Genomic DNA, 22,756 nt, shown 5'->3' on the forward strand with positions numbered 1-22,756 from the left:
AAATAATATAAAAGTTCAAAAGGTAATTAACACTATCTTGATTATGAAACTCTACACTCAAATTTAGAATATCTTTTAACTGGATATAGAAGAAATATGTTTCTGTGAATATGGAGAAAGATAAAATGCAGTGTGGGATTGTGAACTGTTGCAACAGCTATCAACAAAGGCAATAAAATAAGGGCTGATAGAAAGCATAAGCACTTAGAGATAAAAATGACAAGAAACTGAAGTTTTCAGATCACACAAACTATGAGCAAAATTACATCTGAAACACCCTATTGCACATTAAATTATTTTTTTTTTTAAATTTCAGTTCCATTATTTAAAATTATTATTTTAAAGCTATTTAATTATTTGTAGAATAAGGGTGCTCATTTAGGAGTTCTACAATCAAATCTGCAATTCTCAGAGTTGAGAACTACTAATTTCTGATGTAAAATTATGGAGATGCTGGGCAAGAATTGCTCATGACAATTGAAATTGTTGAAATTATATGGTTTAAAACACTATAGATTGTGGCAAGACCTAATTTAACATCATACTTTCAACAATGGCATATTGTTTTGCCAGCTTGACATAAACAAAATGCAGGCACAGTACAAAGGCAAAAGAAGGAAAGAATAAACAAGTATGGATTTATATGAGGTGCATTGCCAATAGATTAATCATTTGCACCCGTATGCCATCAAATCTCAACTAGCTGTAATTTTTGTATGTAATATTCACATAAGTATTTTTATAATCCATTAAGGTTAAAAAGACTTTTCCCAAATGTATATGCCTGTGTTGTAAATTTGAGGGAGATGCCTTGGTTACATGAGAAAACATTTCCTGGTCATGTTCATGTCTGAAAAGAAGTTAGCTATACAGCAACTGGTTAGGAAGAAATCTTAAGATTAATAAAGCACGAAGATCAGCTCTCAGGAACAGACTACACTTAAATATGAGTGCTTTCGTCGGCGTAAAACCATCTCACTTCTTCAGATTAACTGAACATAAAACATCACTTCCTTTTATACAAAAAACATCACTTCCTTTTGTACAAAATCAGTCACATGATCCCTAAGTAATGCATTTCTTAAAAACTTTACATTCAATTAAAATAAAATAATATCCACTATAACACCACAGTACCTTGTATGAATTGAATATTGCTTACCGCAGTATTGATATATTAAATGATTTATTACTTGATAACCAGATTATTATCATCGAATCTCAGTTCCTCACACAGCAGAGTCCCCGTACACCAACTATTTTAATACCCAAGATGCATAAATGCATCAATGACCCCCCCCCCAATGAGACTGATTGTTGATGCTAAGGTATCTAAAACTATTACATTGGCTAAATTAATTGATTATAACTTAAATTAATTGATTATAACTTAAAAGCAACTTTAGACCTTTTCCCACACATACTCAAGGACTCCTGGGATTGTCTAAAGAAAATACACAAGGAATACTATTCAAATCACTTAATTTTGGTTACAGTCGATGTCAAAGATTTATTTACAGTAATCTACCATGAACAAGGCACCACAATGTTTTATGATTTTTAATGTACCAATACTAAGCTCAGTCATTCAAGAATTTTGATGTTCAGGGCTCTTGTGGAACTTATGAAAAATAATTTCATTATTTTTGAAAATCAATTGTTTAGGCAGAAAATGGGTGTAGCAATGGGAGAGGCTTGTGCCCCCCTATTTGCCAATATTGTGTTGGCTCAATGGTAGACTACTAGTGTCTTTAAATCAGAACTGTTTAAATACTGTAGGCTCTGTGGGTGCTTCCTGGATGATATATTACTATTTTGGGAAGGCTATGAGGAACACTTAGGTGTCTTTAAACACAAGCACACAGTTCCTACAATTTACCATGACTACCAGTAGTGACATGATCAACTTTTTGGACATTACTATTTACAAGGACAGAGAGAACAAGACTTTTACCTCGGGGTTATACAGAAAGCCAACCTATTCTAATGCTCTATTGCATTTCGACAGCTGCCATCTAGGCATCAAAAAAGATCTCTAGTCAAGGGGCAAGCTGTCAGATTAGCTAGAATGGTCAGTGATGATGGGGTGTTTCTAAATGAGATGAAAATCTTAAAAAGTATGTTGTTAAACCAAGGATACCCTTGTCCTTTTATAGAACCTGTACTAGATGAAGTCATGATAAAGACAAAGCAAGCATTTCTAGTCCCTATTGAGTGCAGCACTTGTGGCAATGAGAACAGCAGCAGTGATAAGTGAAAACACTGGGAATGTGGTTAAACCCTTTAGTAATGCCATGATACTATCATGTAACCTCAGTTTTGAAAGCATTAGAGAGGTGGTTATGAACAATTGGATAATTTTCAGTAGTGATGAAGAAAATCTTAAAAAAGCAGGGGAGAAACCTTTGATTATATACAAAAAATATCTGAGCACAACAAAAACCTGTTGGAAAGAGGAGGTGTGGTTAAAACAAAAGGGCACATGACAAAATGTGGACATTGTGCCCAATGTCCTTATATTTTGGAGAACAACACTGAATACATCAAAGGGTATGGTAAAGTGACTTTACAACTGTGTCTTAATTGTTTAAGCAAGAGCTTGGTTTATTTTGCTATTTACCAACGATACAACAATTTTTATATAGGGAAGACCATTAACTCCTTTAATAAAAGCATTTACCAACACCTATATGACATATGAAAAGACAACATGAATAATGCCTTAACAAAACATATCCATGAATTTCCCAACCACCACTTTAAATTCAGTGCATTGGAACAAGTAGTGAATGGGGGGAGGGGGGTACCCACCCCATTGTTCCTTGAATACAAGGAGCTAGTGTGGCAAATGAGATGTGATGCCACACACCCACCTGGACTCAATGATATGGCCTCCATTTCTAGTTTACTAAATTTAAAGGCAGTTTTTCATATTGGAAGACAGTCTCAAATAAGTGGTATTTAATAGGGCTTGTGTAAATGAACAGGCTATGGCCAAGCTTGCATACTGCACTTTATTTTATTTATTTATTTATTCTGTGTTGCACAAACATTCCTGATTGTATTGAAGAAGGTGCTGTGGTGTTGTAGTGGATTTTATTTTATTTCAATTGAATGTAAAGCTTTTAAGAAATGCATTATTCAAGGATCATGCGACTGATTTTGTATAAAAGGAAGTGTTGTTTTTTTATATAAAAGGAAGTGATGTTTTATGTTCAGTTAATCTGAAGAAGTCAGATGGTTTTACACCAAAGAAAGCGCTCATATTAAAGTGTAGTCTGCTCCTGTGAGCTGGTCTTCATGCTTTATTATTTTTTATAAGTTCCACTCATATTTTGTGCTTCTAAGAAATCTTAAGATTATTAAGACATTTGTGTTATTAGTACACAATAAGCAGACTGTACGAAATGTGAACAGGTTATATTCTCTTTATTAATACTATCAAGAAATCATGAACTAATGATCTGAAGAAGCACTTATCGTTTGGAATACAGAGGGACTGTTTTATTCTATACCAAGATTTTAACTCAACATGAAGATTTTAATAATTTTTTTCTACAATAAATGGATTTTAACTGCCACTAAAGCCAGAAGCTCCTATTTGAACTGTTTGATTGGTTAAGTTATAATTACAGTTTGCTAAAGTTTTACAGCAGCTACTACATCTTCAGTGTGGATACTTTGTATATCAGACTTGAAAGATTGGACACCTTGAAACCATCATTTCGCTGCAGTGTAACAGCATTCACAGCGTGGATATCTTGTAAGTGCATTTAATTGAAGCATTGGAAATTCATGCAAGTTTTTATATATATGCTGCACTTTTACAAGTTTTTTATCATTTAATTATGCTACCTATTTCTCAAGAGAATCGTACTTGATTGGCCATCGTTGTACAGCGCTTCATTTTGAGTACTGTTTTTACTTGTTACTGATAACTGTACTTTAGCATTAAGAGGTATGCTCATTACAAAGTGTTGAAACAAAGGTGGAAGTTACCATGGCGGTAAATGATAAGTTCAATAAGAGGAAAGCTCATGGACTAAATATACTAATGTTTGGTTACCACAGCAGATGAACAAGGATGCTGTTTAGACAAAATAGTTGTTATTCATGAATTTCATCACAGATGGAAAATAGTTTGATTTAGTATAACTTTTTAAAACAAAATAAACTATTAATATTACATTTGTTTTGATCTCCTGTCTTATGAAACTTATATTGATAGCATTATCTAAATTACTTGCAATAAGTCATGTTCTTAAAAGATTTACAATATTTGTATACTCTTTATTTCTTATAAAAATTTAGACGCACTCATTTTATATGTAGGTAAATTATTATTAAGGAATAAGGTGTCTTTTAAGAAAGCAATCACGAAAGTGAATGACTTTACAGATGATATTACTGTTTTTGTGAAGGTCACATATTGTTGTGCTGGATATGTTGAAGGTGTACCAACTGATAATCTGTGATGTGCTAAGCTAGAAAAGGGTAGTATGACAGTGCAGTATTTGAGAGTTCATGAATGTGAATAAATAAGACATTCATAAAAAATAAATAAATAAAAGCTGAGATTTATTATAATACCAAAAACTTATTTGAATGCTGTACTCTCATATAAGGACACCCAACTATTTTTTAATTATTCTCAATACTCTTTTTTGATGAGAAATAAACAATCAAACAATGTCATAAATTAAATATTAGAAGGTAAAGATCTTTAAAATTAAACATTTAAGATAACCACTTTCAAAAATGTAAATAACCAGACTTACTCCACATGTTCACATTTTACTGATCAGCAGTAATTTTTAATTCACTGATCTTTTAATTCAGTTGTAAAATTCCCCAGAATTAAAGACTGAAAATTAAAATAGATGCAAAATAGATCCTTACTACTGTACCTCTTGGCATTTGGAGTAAAGGTGGAGCTGGTAAACTCTTTGATTAGTGATATAGCAAACCACATAAATTAAGTTGTTCACTTTCAAGGTTGTTTTGATCTATGCTGGCCTTGAAAGTTAAAGTTTTACTTTTATTGATTTCTGAAATGATATCCTGTTATTGTCTATTAAATAGCCATTCATAACCATTAGATAGTGAAGAATCATTAAAACATGAAATCCCTGAATAATATTTTAGCTAAGCATTTCTGAAGTTAAGGATTTTTGGTCATGAATCAGCCTATTATGTTAAACTTTATAACCTTTAATTTGTATGTTTTTCTCTTTCAGTTATGAAAAAAGCCAACCTATGTCAATAACTGCATTAAATATCTTTAAAGTGGAAGTAATCCAAAAAGGGGTCTAGAAAATGAAAACATATAGCAGTGTGTTTCTAAGATCATGAATGGAATTACAACTAGAGAATCATTTATCCCAATCACATTAAATCTGTTATAATTACAATTTTGTAACAGAAACATTAATGCCACACTGTTCAATTCCATACCATACTTGCAGGTATGGAATTCTAAAGGAACCCCAAACTCCTCCCAAATGAATAGTTCAGATATTTTTCCATATGAACATCTAGGCTAGCTTAGCTGAAATCCTTCTGGTAGTTTTGGCCTTTCCTATATTTACAGACACCTTCACAGAACTCTAGAATTAAACTAATAAAGTTTTCCACTGCCTCTTGATCTTGGCTGTTATATTTGTAATTGTGCAACTCCTCTCCCACCTTGTAATTCCACCTTGTTCTCTGCAATGAATAACCATATATTCATCCAAAGATTAAGCTTTTGGGCCATCAAATGTTCTTTAAACCCCATATGACGTATTTCTTCACACAAAACATACAATACATTTTCTTTTTTATTTTTGTGCAGAGGAAAAGCCTCCTTGTGATTCCCATACTCTGTAATTTGAAACATATTAACTCAAAGTTCACAACAGGGTTGGATGAAATATGATTTCTCTTACTATGAATTTATCCCAGCTCACAAACAGTATTTTCATTGCCATGCACTAGTAGTGTAAGAGAAAAGTGTGAACCTTTCATTCTTATTCCCTTATATCACTGTATTTTTCTGGACAGCACCATTAATGAAAAGTTTTTTTCTCTGAAAGTCACATATAGTGATGCCATTCCAACAACATACAGGACTCCCTATGTGTGTGTGTGTGTGTGTGTGTGTGTGTTTATAGTCATGCATGCATCTATATAGAAATAATGAACACACCACCTATTTATGATATTGCTGTCTACAAAATGTTAAGGCAGCTTTAGACGAGTTAACCATTATATCGCTACTGCACCCATAAACCCCTGTGTTAAACCGACTATAACTCCTGTTAACACCACTATAAATCTATTATAACTAGTGCAATGGCAGAATGACATGACCACTTATAAAATGTGCATTGCTTCAGCTTAGGCATCTGCATCTCTTGGTCTAGCCAAGATGGCAAAGACAGTTAATTTTAGAGCTCTGCAGAATTAGATTTAAATACAGGGGGAAAAAATTTCCACAACTTAATTGATAATAGTTCTAACTATTCTATTCCTGATTTTTGTGGAAATATACAACATTTTTTTCTGACACTTTTACTTGGAGACTAATCCACCAAATAAAGATGTGTAACTCTCAGCATTCTTACACTGACACTTCATTGAGGAAGGACTTGTAGCCAGTGACGTCCACTCTTCATGAATCATCTTTGAAAATGGATGGTTTCCAGGAGAATTTGGAAAACTTTAGAGAAAACCGTCTTAAACAAACTGATGTCTTTAAAGAGCTGCTTCAACAGAAACAGACCAAAAATTTGTGATATGGAGAATGCCTTGAATGACATTGATAAAGACTAAAGGAAGAAGAATCTCAAAATGATCTTCTAAAACAGAATACTTGGCTCTTTAACAAAATTGATGACTTAGAAAACAGAGAAAGGAGATGTTCTTCCTGAAAATACTTTAGGTGAGGATTTAATAAAATTTCTAAAAACTTGGATTCTTGAAATATTAAGCCTACAGGAGGGTTCTTCTTATGGCATTGAAAGAGCTCATACAGCCATAGATAAACTCATTTCATCTTCTTCTTCTCTGAGATCTATTGCAATAAAATTATCATATAGTGACAAGAACTAGTACTTAAAACTGATTGGAGGAAACCTCCTTTGAAATATAATCTGAACTTAATCAGATTGCATAATGGTTATTCAACTAAAACAATGGGCTTGAGGAAAAGCTACCGACCTTGTGTTAAATCTCTCAAATAAAATGGTATTAAATTTCAGATAATCTATCCAGCTAAAATAAAAAATGCACCTGTAAAATGGAATAATAATCTTTAACAACTTAGAATAAACTTCTACATTCATCAAAAACAACATCATTATCCCTATATCAGAAGATATGTATTGGTCATCCCCTTCTCTGAAAATAACATTGAAAAAAAAAACTCCTGGACTGACGTAAAGAAAAAGAAGCTAAAGAGACTCCATTTCTCACAGTACTAACAAAGCTACAAAATCTTCAAAAACAAAATGACTTTCATTTTTGAACATTTTCTTTCATTTAGTGCATTGATAATCTTTGCCTGGGATAAGAATAGATTCAGTGAAAACCTAAGTTACTGTTCAAATGTACACCTCTTAAAAATGCATTTGCTTGAAGAAATACTTCTCCAGATGTGTATCTCAAACTCTACTTGGCTAATCATGTTCCTTCACAAGTAATTTCCTATTAATTTGATTTTTAGCTTAATATATATGTTTTCAAGTTAGAAAGTGGAATTGTATCCCCTATCTATAAGATTGTTACATTATTAACACTATATATAGTCATCCCTGTTTTATAATTTAATTTTATTCTGTATGTCTTATCTTCCTAATTAGATGTTTTTACTGCAAACATTCTAACTCTATATACACATATTTATATTTAATATACTTTTAAATGGTTTCAATAGATTTGTTTTAAACATGATATAATTTAGTGGTGGTAGAATAGTGTTTCTTTGTTATGTCTGCTAATAGCTATTGGGAAAGTTGTTCTTTCTGAGCAACACTGTATGATGTACGTATCTAAAATGGCCATTTTTTTTGTTTTGAACTGAAGCCATTTTTAAGATATGTGAACACTAGATTCTCTTAATAGCCATTTTTTTTGTTTGCTTGTTTTCTACCCTCTTTTCCCTCTGGATTCCCTTTACACTTACCTCAAGGGTTGGGACGGCCAGGTTGTCACAAGTTACGTGAAGTTCTTATTTTCTAATATGCCTCTTTCAGGAAGTCGTTTGTGCTCCCATTGTAGCACTTCCCTTTGCAGCACAATGGATCTAGCTTGCTTTACTTTTGTTTTATATGTACATTGCTACAGCCATTTTATTTTCAAATAAAGTTTTTAAATAACTTAAACTAGGGAAAATGGGAGGGAATGGAAAGGGAAGAATTTATAAGTTTAACAAGTATTTATTGCCAGTGTCATACTGTTTACATGCTTATGAGTCACTTATTTTCTAGGATCTAGGAACATTGTACACATTATGATGTTGCACACATCTATATCTGATTACTCTATGAAGACTCTCAGTTGGGAAAAGAGGTGGTGGGTTGGAAGAGAAGATAAAAGAGTATGAATTATTCATTTGACAGTTCATTAATTATGGTTAACAGACCTCCTAACAATAGGTTTATAATATCTATTAATTCCAAGCTGAGCATGACAGACTTTCCTATAATTAATTCTAGCATCTGGTAAACATTATTCAGCATTGTTTGTTATTTTTATCTTTCTGTTCTCACAATCTATTAGTATACTTTATATTTGCATATTTCATTGGATTTTATTCATCACATTTTAGATTATGTAGGACTCCTACTGATGTCATCATATGTCACCTTTCTAAAGGGAGAAATGAAATGAAGAGGAAAGAAAAGAAAAAAATGGCTTATTAGCTTCATACTACACACATTAAATGTCATGGTAGATGTTTACTGTTGATCTGTTGCTTTTAACTGTTAATGACTGTGGGGAATGTCATTTTGTTTGGCAACACTGTCTGAAGAATGTACACAAAGTAATTGTTTTGAAATGGTGTAATTTTCAAGGAAGGAAGAAGCTAGTTTATTTTAATAGCTGTTATTATTTTTTATGTTTCTGACGCAGTACTTCCCTTTGTGATGCAAGTGTCCTAGCTTTCCAAACTTATATTCACATAATGCCTCCCTTTTTTATCAGTACAAAAATGGCAGAGGAGAAGTCAGGAAGGGGAAAGAACGGGAAGAATTTATCAGATTTAATAAGTGTTTATTGCTAATGTTATTTTATCGACTTGCTTATTGAATCATTTATTTGTTGAGATTTAGAAACGTTGTGCAAATTTTGAAGTTACTCTAAAGATAGGCTATCTTCTTGATTACTTAAATGAGTTCAGACATATGAAATGATGCTGTCAAAATTAATGACAAAAGATTTATCCACCTTAACTTTAGTTACTTGCATATAATCTTAAGCAATAAATGCTTGCATTTCACAGCTGGGGAAGGAACAGATGGAGAGAGGGAGGAGAAGATAAAAGAATATAAATTATTCATCATTATTATTGGTTAATAGTTCTTCTAACAATAGGTTTAGATTATTTTGTAATAAAAGCAAGCTGAACATAACTAACCCATCTATTATTAATTGTAATAATATGTAAAGATTATTCAGCATTGATCAAAACTGATCACTTTGCTTTTATCACTTATTAATATAACTATATATATTTTTTTATTTGGTATTTATTCATCTTGTTTTCTTAGTAGTATCTTTTCACTGGTGTCTCATGTCATTTCTCTGCCAATATTAATATAGTGTTCACTAGATAAATGATTCACTGCAAAGCTCAATCAGTTAGATTCTTTATCATAATCTCTGTAGGGTTATAGTCTGGTTAAGTAATGTTGGTTAGGCTGATACATCTTTTGTCTGTCTATTGGACTAGGAATTTTGATAATTCCATGTTTAAAGTTAATATATTCTATGTACAACTTAACTATCATTTCTTTATTATTTTTATATCACTTGACCTGAACTATTAAATATTTTGCCCCAAAAATTTAGAAGTCTTTATGTTACCTATTATGATTTATTGCCTATGTTTTCCCTACTTTTTATGGTGAGGGGGGAGAGAGAGAAGGAAAATATAAATAAATCTGAAATCTTTAAACTATCATTTGCAAATAGATGGATTCAGCATCATATTTAAATGTTAATGTTTTAAATATTCCAAGGAAAAGATCAAATTTGATAAGATATCTAAATAATAATAAAGCACAAGTGGTTTCCCCCAAGAAACCCATTTTAAGCAAACAGAAAAAAAGATATGTTGAACCCTGCTAACTTTAAAATTCTTGCTCAGTCTTCTTTTAAAACTAGAAGAAGAGGAGTTATAATACTTTGGAAGAAAATTATACATATCCATCAAATTATTTATAAATATGAAGATCAAGATGGCACTCTTACTCTTATAGTCTTAAAGTCTGACAAGAGATTATGGACTTTCATTGATTTGTATTGGTTTTCTGGTATTAGACAAACTATTGCCAGAAAACATTTAGACCTCATTCTTAGTAATCATAAAGGTAATTTAATAATAGCAGAATATTTCAATTGTATACTGGAAGATTTTGACACCACCAATTAAAGATTATTAAGATTGGCTTTAACTGCAAAAACTTAAAAAAACAAAAACATTGGCTCTCTTAACTTACATGATACATTCAACATGAAAGACTCTAAATCTTTACTCTTCTCTCACCAGAACTATAAATATGGTACACATACCAAAATAGATAGAGTCATGGTTTCCCATTACTTCATTTCTAGAATTTCAAATTTTCATATCACTCCGTGTCCTATATATGATCAGGATACTCTTGTTTTTAAGATTTACACATATTTTTTTAAAAAATTATCCTTTTCAACCAGTCTACTGACATATATAACTAAACTTAAACAGTTTAAGCCATTGTTAATATTGGAATTAAACTTCTTTTTTTAATCAAATATCTCTTCTAATGTTAAATTAGTCATGATTTGATTTTTTAAAGCTCATATTGATGGTAAAATCCTAACTTGGTATAAATATAAAATTAAAGAATGGGATTCAGAACTACAGAACATTCAATCTTCAACTCCTACTGGTAAAATTTAAGTTTTCTAAAAACAATAGTTCTAGTATAAAACATATAAGCACTACATAAGCAATACCATGACATTCTATCTCTCAAATCAAATTTGGCTTTAGAAATATTAAAAATTATCTCCCATTCTTCACCACCCAAATACATGCATAATTTATCTAAAAGAGTTAAAATACAATAAAAAATTAACAGTATGTTAGAAATTAGACATGACATTTTTGAAGCTTTTAGATTTCATTATACTCTTCATAATAAAGTCTCTAGTGATGTTAACACTCCAATCTTAAATTCTGAATCTGTTATTATTAAGAAAATACCAACAGAATTAAAAGTTAAACTACAAAAGCATATTTCTTGTAAAGAAATTATGGATAAAATTAAAACATTAAAAAACAATAAAGCTCCAAGTATGGAAGAAATAATAATGGAAATCTATAAACGTTTTCCTCCTACTGGATCATTTTTTTCACAAAACAATTGAAATTCAGTCTCAAGGAAAAATTCCTCCTCCTTGGAAGTATTTAGTAATTACTCTTATATTAAAAGAGAGCATAAATGTTGTTCTTCTTAATAGGCCTATTTCTCTTCTAAATAATGATTACAAGATCTGTATGTCTGTCATCACTGTTGTACTCACCATTCCACATAGTGCTCTTGCGATCCAGATCCGATCAAACTAAGGATGTGGTAGCCATTTCCACTCTAGCTGCTAATTAACTAGCGACTGAAATCCATAGGAATCACCAATGGACCACAAGGTCCATGATGAACAACCAAAATGTGAGGCCATACCCAGACACTTTGCAAAACTTGTACCCTTCAGAGTTACATTATATGCTGCTAAGATGAAAGAGCCCCCCCCCGGACTGTTGGTCATACTGTGGAAAAAACTGCATCAATACCATGACTACCTTAATTCCGAGTCAGTAAATAATGACAATGTGCTAAATAAATGAAATATCAAAAATCTCAAAATTGAGGCATCTACTCATGAGCCCTTCTTGCAATCCAAGCCTGCCCTTCACCCGAGGATGAAACCCTGAGTGCTGACAATTATTTCCATATTTATTTTACTTATTTAATTTAATTTTTAATAATTTTTTTTTAATTTTTTTTTATAAAAAAGAAAACCCTGCCTAGACTGAGCAGGTGCACCACTGAACTGTCACCAGGGCATGCCTCAAGACTGAGAAAGCAGTCAGAACACATAACAGATGACCGGCACACAGCAGGAACTGAAAGGAACGTAACCCGTCCACTGTGCCTAACAAGCAACTGCCATCAAATTGAAAGGGCAGCATCCAGAAAAACTTTAACAGTGAGCCCCCACTCCTCCAACACCTGAACTCTGCCCTCTGGCCCTGTAACTGCATGCCTGTTCATTGTATGCCTTCAGCCCCTACCTTACAACCAGTTAGAGCTACAAGCTTTGTCTGTATATTTTGATGACTAACTTAATGTTCACTTGTATATATTGCTGATATGATCTTTCTTTGCATACTGTTCTATTATGATCAAAATACTGCTCAGTAACAAAGTCTTTACTTTACATTATGTATTATTATTATTGTCTGTTGTATTAATTAAGTGGAGCTTTTCTCCCCGGGCCTCTGCTGTAAATGGACCTCGTCCAGTTGGACTATCCCAGTTAACAAATGTAAAATAAAAATAAAATAAAAAATTTGCACAAAACAGTAACAAAACCAGAAAGGAAAAAATTTCAACAATTGTAAATGTGAAAAGTTAATAATAGTATAATGGATTACATTACCATGATTGTCTTGAAGGGTAATCTTGTGCACTTTAGTAAGTTGATGCTACCTTACCAAAGCAACCATGTTATAAAGAAAATGGTGTAAAACTATGAAACAAAACTGGCCTTCAACAGCAATCCGTACCAATGCAATGATGCTCTATCCACAAGCCCCTCCAACTAAAACCACAAAGAAATTGCCCACTAGTAATATTTGTTTTACATAAAATGCATACTGTTGAATCTGCAGTTAAAACTGAAAATTAATCCCCTTGTGTGAGGAGAAAGCACACATCACTGACTGTCAGCTTCACACTGCTCATGTGCAGTGCTGTTAACTAACTTGCTCAGAGCCAGCAAAAAGCCATTATTGGTCCCAGCTGAGGAAAATACCTCAGAACGTGGCACAACAGTCTGGCCCCTAATGGAGCATTTCCTCTCCAGTCACAGCTCAGTCTTACAGCTCTGTCTTCTGTTCCAAAATTTAACCACCACCTCTGACAAAACACAACAGATTAGCAGAAAAGGGGAACACTTACTAATAAAGTCCAACTCAGAAACTCATACAGCGTGGTGTAATTATTCCTGCATTACTTGAAAAAGTTTTGAGTTAACCTATTTCTTTCCAAGATGTAAATCAGACCCTTACCCTTTCAGTATGTGACACAAGATTTTAAGAACCCGCCCAAGTCAATTGAAAGGACAGGAGGAAAAAATAGCTATATAGCAATTTCTCACCTCCCCTATCTGCCCACAATTATTAAACCAAGGCCTACCTAGGTCGGCTTGGACATAAACCTGCCATCTAGCAAGTTCACACCAAAATCTGATCCCTTACCCAGTTACACTTGCCTAAACCCCTTAAGCCCCTCCCCTTAACTCATTTCCTCCCAATCATCCCACCTTCCCATTTAACCTATTCATCCCCCGACGCTCTTAACTACCACTAATAAATCTATCTAACCCCCTTCTGAAGATGTCCCTGGACAAATTGGTTTGTTACCAAACCTCATTTATCAACAATACTTGAATGAAAATGTTATCTCTTACTGACATTTATCAGCCGAATCTTGCCTCTGATGATTAAAGAATGGAAAATGCATTTTTTTGGAGTTTGATTATCATAGTTCCAGTTTCACTTTCATGCTGGTTTCCCTTAGTAGTCCTTTCCTTGGCGTGTGTACGCTAAATAATTCAGATACCCTCCCTCATCTTGAAATTACAAGGTGTCCCTCCGGATGATTTTAAATACTCAGGACTCAAACAACAAAAATCACCTGCAAACCTGCCAAAACACTTTATAAAGAAGAAATTCTGCTACCTTCTCTCATCTCTAAATTACAAGGTGCACCCCTGGATTATTTTAAAAACTTGGGACTCAAGCAACAAAAGTCACCTGCAAGCTTTCTGCAGACCAGCTAAAATGCTTTATAAATAAGAAAGTGTATATAAATGTTTTTTTTCCCTTTAATTGGCTTTTCCATATGCAATGTTATTTGCTTGAATAGCTGTTTAATATAATGTGTTTGTTACACTTGCAATCTGTGTAGTGTCCACACACTCCCATCCCCCTCCCAGCTTCTTTTACGTAGGAACTGTACTTGTAGCAGTTTTTGATTCCATTGTGTTTCATTAAGGAGGCTAATATTCTTTATAAGCTGTAAATGTACCCTTATATATCTTACTGCTTTGCACCCAATACTTAACTGACCCTATAACCAGCATCTTAAATAGATTTGCTACAGCCTCACTGCTAGTTTTTTCTGAATACTTAACTGCTGGTTCTTGCTCTCTGGGTTGTCATTTATCCCTGTTTTACTATTAGTTTTTATTATTGTTCTTCCCTGTCCCCTTAACTCTGCTCTGATGCCTTCTCCCGTGATGCTTTGTTCCCTTCAAAAACTATCCTAGCTGGTACCACTTTTTTGTTCCAATTTCACTTTCACTCAGGTCTCTGTAAACTCTGATCTCCCCTAATTAGTCTTTTCCTGAGAGTGTATACAATAAATAAGCAAGTATTTTGTATTTATTTATTTTTTATTATTGACTATTATTTGGGGGGGGTTATATATATATATATATATATATATATATATATATATATATATATATATAGATATAGATATAGATAGATATAGATATGTATAAAACTGTACTAAGTGCTGGATCTGTGTAAGCTTCTCATTTAACAAAAAGGTATGTCTTTGTTTTTAGCTGCAGGCATAGTATATTGTATATAGTGCTGCAGCAGTAACTTGGATTCTGTAGACTGTTGCACTTTGTATTTTCGCTTGTTTCTGCATGAGCTATGCCATAGTTCTGAGAAGGTATTTTATTTTTAAAGGAAGTGAATCCAGTGTACTTTGACTGTAAGCTGGTTTAGTTCTGCTATGAATGGTGCATTAGCTAGTTGAATGTATTAACTTTTACAGGATGTCAATTCAAGGCTTTTACTGCACGAATACTATATACTATATGCATAAAGTTTTACCTGTAACTCATAATCTGTAGACTGTTGTTCCTTTTCCCTGTATGTTCTTTAAGTCTCTGAAACTCTAAGCATACTAAAAGAAACTATTGTGCTTAATGTAACTCAGTATGATAGTAATCTAACCCTCTCCTTCTAACCTGCTTCTTCCTCTTTCTTTTTCTCTCTTAGTTCTGCCACCTTTCCTCATCTCTAAATTACAAGGTGCCCCCTGGATGATTTTAAACACCTGGGACTCAAACAACAAAAATGAAATGCAATTTCTACAAACTTGCCAAAACACTTTATAAATAAGTAAGTGTGTATAAATGTTTTTTTCCCTTTAATCGGATTTTCAATATGTAATGTTATTTGGCTTGAATAGTTGTGTTTAATATAATGCGTTTGTTAGACTTGCAGTCTGTGTAGTGTGCACACCCACCTTCCCCCCTCCCAGCTTATTTTAATTAATTAATTGTACTTGCAGCAGTTCCTGATTCCACTGTGCTTAGTTAAGGAGGGGTGCCAAATGCCCTTAAGCTAATTTTCTTTATAAGCTGTAAATGTACCCTTGTATACCTTACTACTTTTCACAATACTTAACTGACCCTATAACCAGCATCTTAGATAGATTTGCTGCAGCCTCACTGATATATATTTTTTGAGTACTTACCTGCTGGTTCTTGCTCTCTGGGGTGTTATCCCACTTTGTTTGCCCTCCAGCCTCACTTTGCTCCCCTACCCTGCCCCCAATCCCTTCCACCCACACTACCTCTACATTTAAACCTATCCATACCACACCCCTTTCTCTGCCAGCTCCACCATCCTCATGCATACACTCCATCTCTCAACATACTCCTATTAATATCACACTAGCATCCTATCTTCATACTGCACCCCTTTCTTCATTTCTACAAACTTTATTACTCTCCTGAAATTATCAGCTTAAGTAGTTTGTCTGATTAACGCTCCGATAATCCCTAATCTAAAATCATTCTCCTTACTCTCCTATCACTAATGCTCTTCTCCCTCTCTTCAGTATCATCATATCTCATCCCTATCCAACCTATTCTAAGCACCCCTACAAACACTACCTCTTACACCAATAACACAAATCACTAGTCCCTACCCATCACCACTCATCTCTTTCTCACATACAATATATCGTTCTTCAAACCCAAACTGTTTCAGACAGAGCTATACCTCTTTAACATTATGCTTACTGACAATTTAACCAAAATAAAATCCTATATTTACTATATAATCTTGAAATTCCTCCAGCTCTGTGGTGAAATCCACCCTAACCCTGGTCCTAACATATCAGAATCCACATCTTCAACCCATATTCCAAGTACACAAAATATGCTTAAATTTATCTCAGTAAAGACAAATAGCATGTGTAACAAAATGTCTTACTTGCATGTTTGGATGACTGCACAATCTCCAGACATACTAGTAATCATGGAAACCTGGATTAAACCACACATTTTGACATACTTCCTCCAGGCTTTCATAAGTTCAGAGCTGAACAACTTAAAAGAAAAGGAGGTGGTGTTGCAGTAATATATCCTGCTTTTTCATTAACGCCTCACAACCAATCCATACCCTCCTTTGCCAAAGCTTAACTATTGATCACCTACCTTAAACTAAACAATAATAAAAGTCTCTGCATTATAGCTTTATACATACCCCCTGACAGTAACCTAACTCTGGAAATCCTATCTTGGGTATCAAAAACATCTCTCTGGAAACAGTAATATTAAGTGATGTCAACATTGACTGGCAGAAACGTAACTTACAATTTTCCACAGATAGCATAAACCTATTTGGATTTTCTCAACTAATTGCTCACCAACCTTTACCAGTTCTGCAAACCAAAATGGCCCAGTAATTGACTGGGTTTTGGTCTACCATACTAACAATTTTTCTCACTCTAACACCCTTCCAACCTCTACTGGTGATCACCACCCCATGTGTACAACTAGACTTATTTCACATTCATGTAAACAATACACCTACAAGACAGTAAGAAACCATTTCAACTTTGACCAGCAGGCCTTTACAAATTTACTAAACTCCATCAATTGGTCCTTCTTGAAATACCACTAGATGATGCAGTTGAACAATTTAATTCTACATTCCTGAACACTTTAGACAGTTTAACTCCCACCAGAAGGACAAGAGTCAAAGCCAACCATACACTTGGCTTTGACAACTTACCTAAAACATAAGACGCACAATAATTTACAACATTTCAAAGCACTGCATAGCCTTGTAAAGAAACAGATTCATTTAGACAAAAAAAAAAACAATTCTGTGCAAAGCCACAAAATCAGCACAAATCTAGTCCAAAAACCTTATGGCACACTTTCAAAAAAATCCTAAACCCAGGAAGTCAGTCCTTCCCCCAACCCTCCTGTGATAGTACCTCCCCTGATAGAGCAACTCAGTTTAACTCTTACTTCATTGATAGCTTAGCTTCCATAACTGACAAATTCCCTCCATCTCCCTCTACCCTCTCTCATCCACCTATTAGCTGTCACTCCACATTTTCCCATCAGCCAGTCCTTACTTCCTTCATCAAATCCCTCTTGTGCAAGCTCATGCCATGTTCCCCCTCTGCAGACAATATTCCTAACGAATTCCTAAAAATGGCTGCTGTCTCAATTGCCTACCCATTCTCAATAATCATTAATAGATCCAGAAAAGAAGCTTATGTCCTCTCCCTGTGGAAAAAATCCTTCATTCTTCTTCTCTATAAAGGTGGCACCTCCACAGAAATCTCTAACTCTAGGCCAATTGCTATTATTTCACCACTATCAAAAATTATAGAAAAAGGTATCCATAAACAACTTCTTCAATACCTAATTGACAATAATCTTCTATCTCCCACCCAACATGGATTCAGACCACCACACAGCACTATCACTGCTCTATTATCCTTTACTGATTGTATCAACAAAGCTCTTGAGTCAAGAAACGTTGCCTCTTCTCTGTTTTTAGATCTATCCAAAGCCTTTGATACTGTCTCCCACCCCCAACTCTTATCGCAACTATCTCTTCTAGGCTTAACCAAAACATCCTACAATGCTTCACTAGATATCTCTCTAACAGGTATCAATCTGTCAAATGGAACTCTAACTTCTCACCTTACTTACCTGTTTGCACTGGGGTACCCCAAGGTTTAATACTAGGTCCCATTCTCTTCAACATTTTTATTAACCACCTTAATACTGTCACCAAACAATCCACCCTAATTCAATATGCTGATGACTCTACATTAATCTCTTCTGCCAGGCCTCTCTCTCATCTACAGAGTTTAAATCAAGAAGCATTTGATTCCATTGGGTCTTTGCTCACCAGCAGCCATTTACTACTTAAACCAAAAAAATTACACTTCTATTTTTACCAAAACAATTTTCTACAGATACCTCTAACTTTGCTATTACTTCTCTGAACAATAGTTCAATAGATGTGGTTTCACATACAAAACGTTTAGGTGTAACAATTGACAACAGTCTTAAGTGTGACCTAACTATCAGCAACAACATAAAAAAAATAATCAAAAATTGAGAATGATGTATAAGGTTATGAAATGCATCTGTAACTCCACAAGAGTAACCCTTGCCACCACCTATCTCTTACACTCCTTTCTATACCCTTCACCTATCCTAACCAATCTTCACTCTTCCATCAAAGTAAAACTTAGTCAATGTTATAATAAAATAGTTAAATCTGCCACAGGGCAGGCCCACTACTCTCACCATTGCTCTGCTCTCAAGTCCCTAAATTAGCTCAAACTACCCCACCTTCTCACCTTTAATCAACTGACAAAATACCGTACTACAACTTATTTTCACAAACTACATTATTACTACTTCAACGTTATATTCCATCTCATGACCCTCGCTCCTTTCATAAGTATTTACTATCTATTTACAAACCTCAAAGATCTAACATGGTCAGTCTGTAGTCTCATTGTGTTGCCAAATCATGGGATAGCATTCCAGAAGCAATCAGACTTATATCCCACAACTTTTCCTTCAAGTCTAAGCTGAAAGAACATCTAACCAATGATTGGATCTGCCCAAGCTCCTTGCCATCTTAATACTCTTTTCTATTCCCTTCTTCGCACTCTTAATAGACTTTCTTGATATATCCTACTTCCCTTCCTACATTACCTACTTTCTATCCTCACCTCTCTTTAATTTCTTAACCTTCTAATGTCCTTTCTTTATATTCTCTATCCCTGAATTTATGACTGAAATTTACTACCTCGTTCTTCTGCCAGAAAGAATATATGACTTTACAACCTGTTACTTATGTTATATATTTTTCATGCATCATTATGTAACATGCATCTTAGGAACTCTCTCTTCCATATAATGTATGGTCAACTTGGGTCTATATTAAAAGACCGAAGAGGTGATTCAGCAAACACCTCTTGGTCGACACGTAATGAGCGATCACTCAAAAGAGTGGCTTCTTTCCCTGGGAAAGAAACCACTAGCACAAACACACACACACTTTAAAACATAACGTGGGGGGGATGTGCCCCCCCACACACACCCCCTAACTAAATATACCAACTCCAAGATCGCACTACAGTGAGGAAAGGGGCAAACACACAGGGATGGCCAAGCGATTTCTTTCCCAATGAAAGAAATTGCTGTTTTGAGCGTTCGCGCTTTAGTGCATTCACTCATTTCAGTGAACACCAAGAGGTGTTCGCTGAAACACCTCTTCGGTCTTTTAACATAGACCCGTTAACTTTATTGGTTGCCTTATATTTTGCTTATTTTCTTTTATTGTATTCACAAATTGTACTACTTTGTTATTGTATTAATATTTGTAACCATTGTTCAATTTTATTTACCTCTGTTTAATGTGTACTGTGGAGCTTTTCTCCCAGGACCTCCACTGAAAATGGGCTTATACCCAATCAGTCTTTCCCAGTAAATAAGTCAAATAAATAAATAAATATTACCATATTTGATCTTAGGCCTTTGTATATAGTTTAACTTTTCCTTTGTTTAAATGTTATCCTGTTACTACTATTATATTACTTTAATGTCTTAATATTTACTATATATGTTAAAAAATAAATAAAGTTTATTTGAGTAAAAAAAGAATGTAGCATGTCTAAAAATATTTTTGTCGTCACCTTTTGTAATGCTCTCGCAGGGCTTAATATACATATCTATAAAACTAGACTGTAGCACTACTGACATTGTTGTGAGTCTGTAAATAACTAGCTATGTGGGGACTGTCATGAGTCTGTAAATGACTACCTACACAGGGTCTTTTGTGAATCTGTAAATGACAAGCTACATGGGGGCTGTCATGAGTCTGTAAGTGACTACCTACCCGGGGTCTTTTGTAAATCTGCAAATGACTAGCTAGATGGGAGCTGTTGTGAGTCTGTACATGACTACCTACATGAGGACTGTGGTAGTTTGTAAATGACTACCTACAATAGGAGCTGTTGTGAGTCTGGAAATGACTAGCTACCCAGAATTGTGCACTAATTTGATATTGTACTCATGTTGCCATGTTCTTCTCAGTTAATTACTTGCCTCCAAAAAACCTCTATAGATGGGACTGTCCAAAATTTATGAAAATGATCTACAGCAGATAACTGACAACTTGCACACAATCTAAGGGCTCTATAACCCAGTCCTTCACTCTTAGTAGACCAATAACTGTTATAAGGAAATTAAGACTGGTGATTACATAGACTAGGAAAGTTACACACAGTGCAGCTCAGAGTGTGTGTATAAGAACTGTATGGATATTACACAACAGATACTTCATGCAGCAATTATTAGTATCTGATTTCAGTTGCATATTAAGGCTTCAGATTGTATTGGCTGATAATGTACCACCAATGCCTTACTAGTAAAAGTATTACCATCTTTGGATACCTTAACTGTACCAGTGAGGTCAGGAGAGGTACAGCCTAATGCTTCTTTTATAAATTAAGATAAAATAGTATGTCTAATCTGAAATATCAGTATAAAAAGAGTTACAATCTGGAGCATATTCCTTTTTGGTTTCAGGTGCTGAGTTTGCTGGCTGGAACCTCACACTGCTTCTGCATGTGTTATCTGTAACTATTGCAGTCTTCACCTTGCTTATGGTTTCCCTTACTGTACATGAGATAGTTGCTTTGATAAAATGCCATGATGAAATCTCACACTCTGAACTATTTTGTACTTATCTGTGTGCATTTCTTCCATATAAGCATTAAGCACATCCTCACATTCTCCTAATTCAGTACCCACTCCCTTAATTATCAAACTCAGGATGAATTGGGTTCACTATTCTCCATGTCAGACAATTTTTAGACCATTATCAGCCATTACTGCAGACTGTAATTTCAGAATTTTAACATCATTACTGCCAGAATCTTTTTCAGGCAAATTTCCTTGATTCACAAACATCCAAATCACCTCTTTATTCTGCATTCAGTCTTCTTCCTTCCCTCTTTCACCATAAGCTACTGTTCTAGCCTCCCAGGTCTTCCTCTTCCCATAAGGGAAGTGTAGGGGGATTTCCCCGATGATTTGTACAAATTTCCTCTATTCAATTTAAATGCCATCTGAAGTCTCCATGAACATGTGCCATGTTTCTACTGAGACTAATGTCCGAACGGAGAGATGATAAAAGGGGTCCAAATGGAGAGAGGATAAAATCAGCATGCAAAGGAGAGTAGTATTGCAGGAACTCAATTCAATCTAAAGTCTTGGTGAGTACCTTCAAAAGGTGGACCATGTTTTTACAAAATCTCACCAAGATGACACTGATATATAGACTGTATTTTTATAGTATATATCATGGACAGAAGTAGGTTAAAAATAAAAGACAGCTGGCTGCATAATTCCAAGTGTCCAATCCTGGTAGGCGCACTGGTGACAGGACTGGAAAAAAATGACAGTGTAGAATCCTCAAGAAACAGAAACATTCCTACAATGGGGCTAGGCCAGGCTCAGGGGGAGGATGGTCCCCTGTTGTAGAAGGAAGCAGTAGTCCACAAAATCTGATAAACTAAAAAGAGCCATAAAGATGATAGAGTGGACTATTGAGGATAACAAAGAAATTATTTATTGTTACTATTATGCAAGAAAGCCAGAATTTCCAGACACAAGATATACAAAAAGATTAAGAGAGAAATTAGAGGAAAGAAAAATACTTACACAAGAAAAACTGTCAAGAGCTTCAAATCCAAATTTGTGTTCATTAATACAACAGATTAATGAAAAACATTATGTAGACCAAGAAACTATGGGCCATTTGGAAAAATAAGCAACTGAGGAAGTGCAAAAATATAAAGAACAAAATCTAGAGATATTTGAACGCTCTAAAAAGAAATATGGGCATGGGAAATAAAGAAATATATGA

The sequence above is a fragment of the Protopterus annectens genome, chromosome 15.part0, assembly GCF_019279795.1.
Source record: "Protopterus annectens isolate FY-2018-M chromosome 15.part0, PAN1.0, whole genome shotgun sequence".
Taxonomy (NCBI): Eukaryota; Metazoa; Chordata; order Ceratodontiformes; family Protopteridae; genus Protopterus; species Protopterus annectens.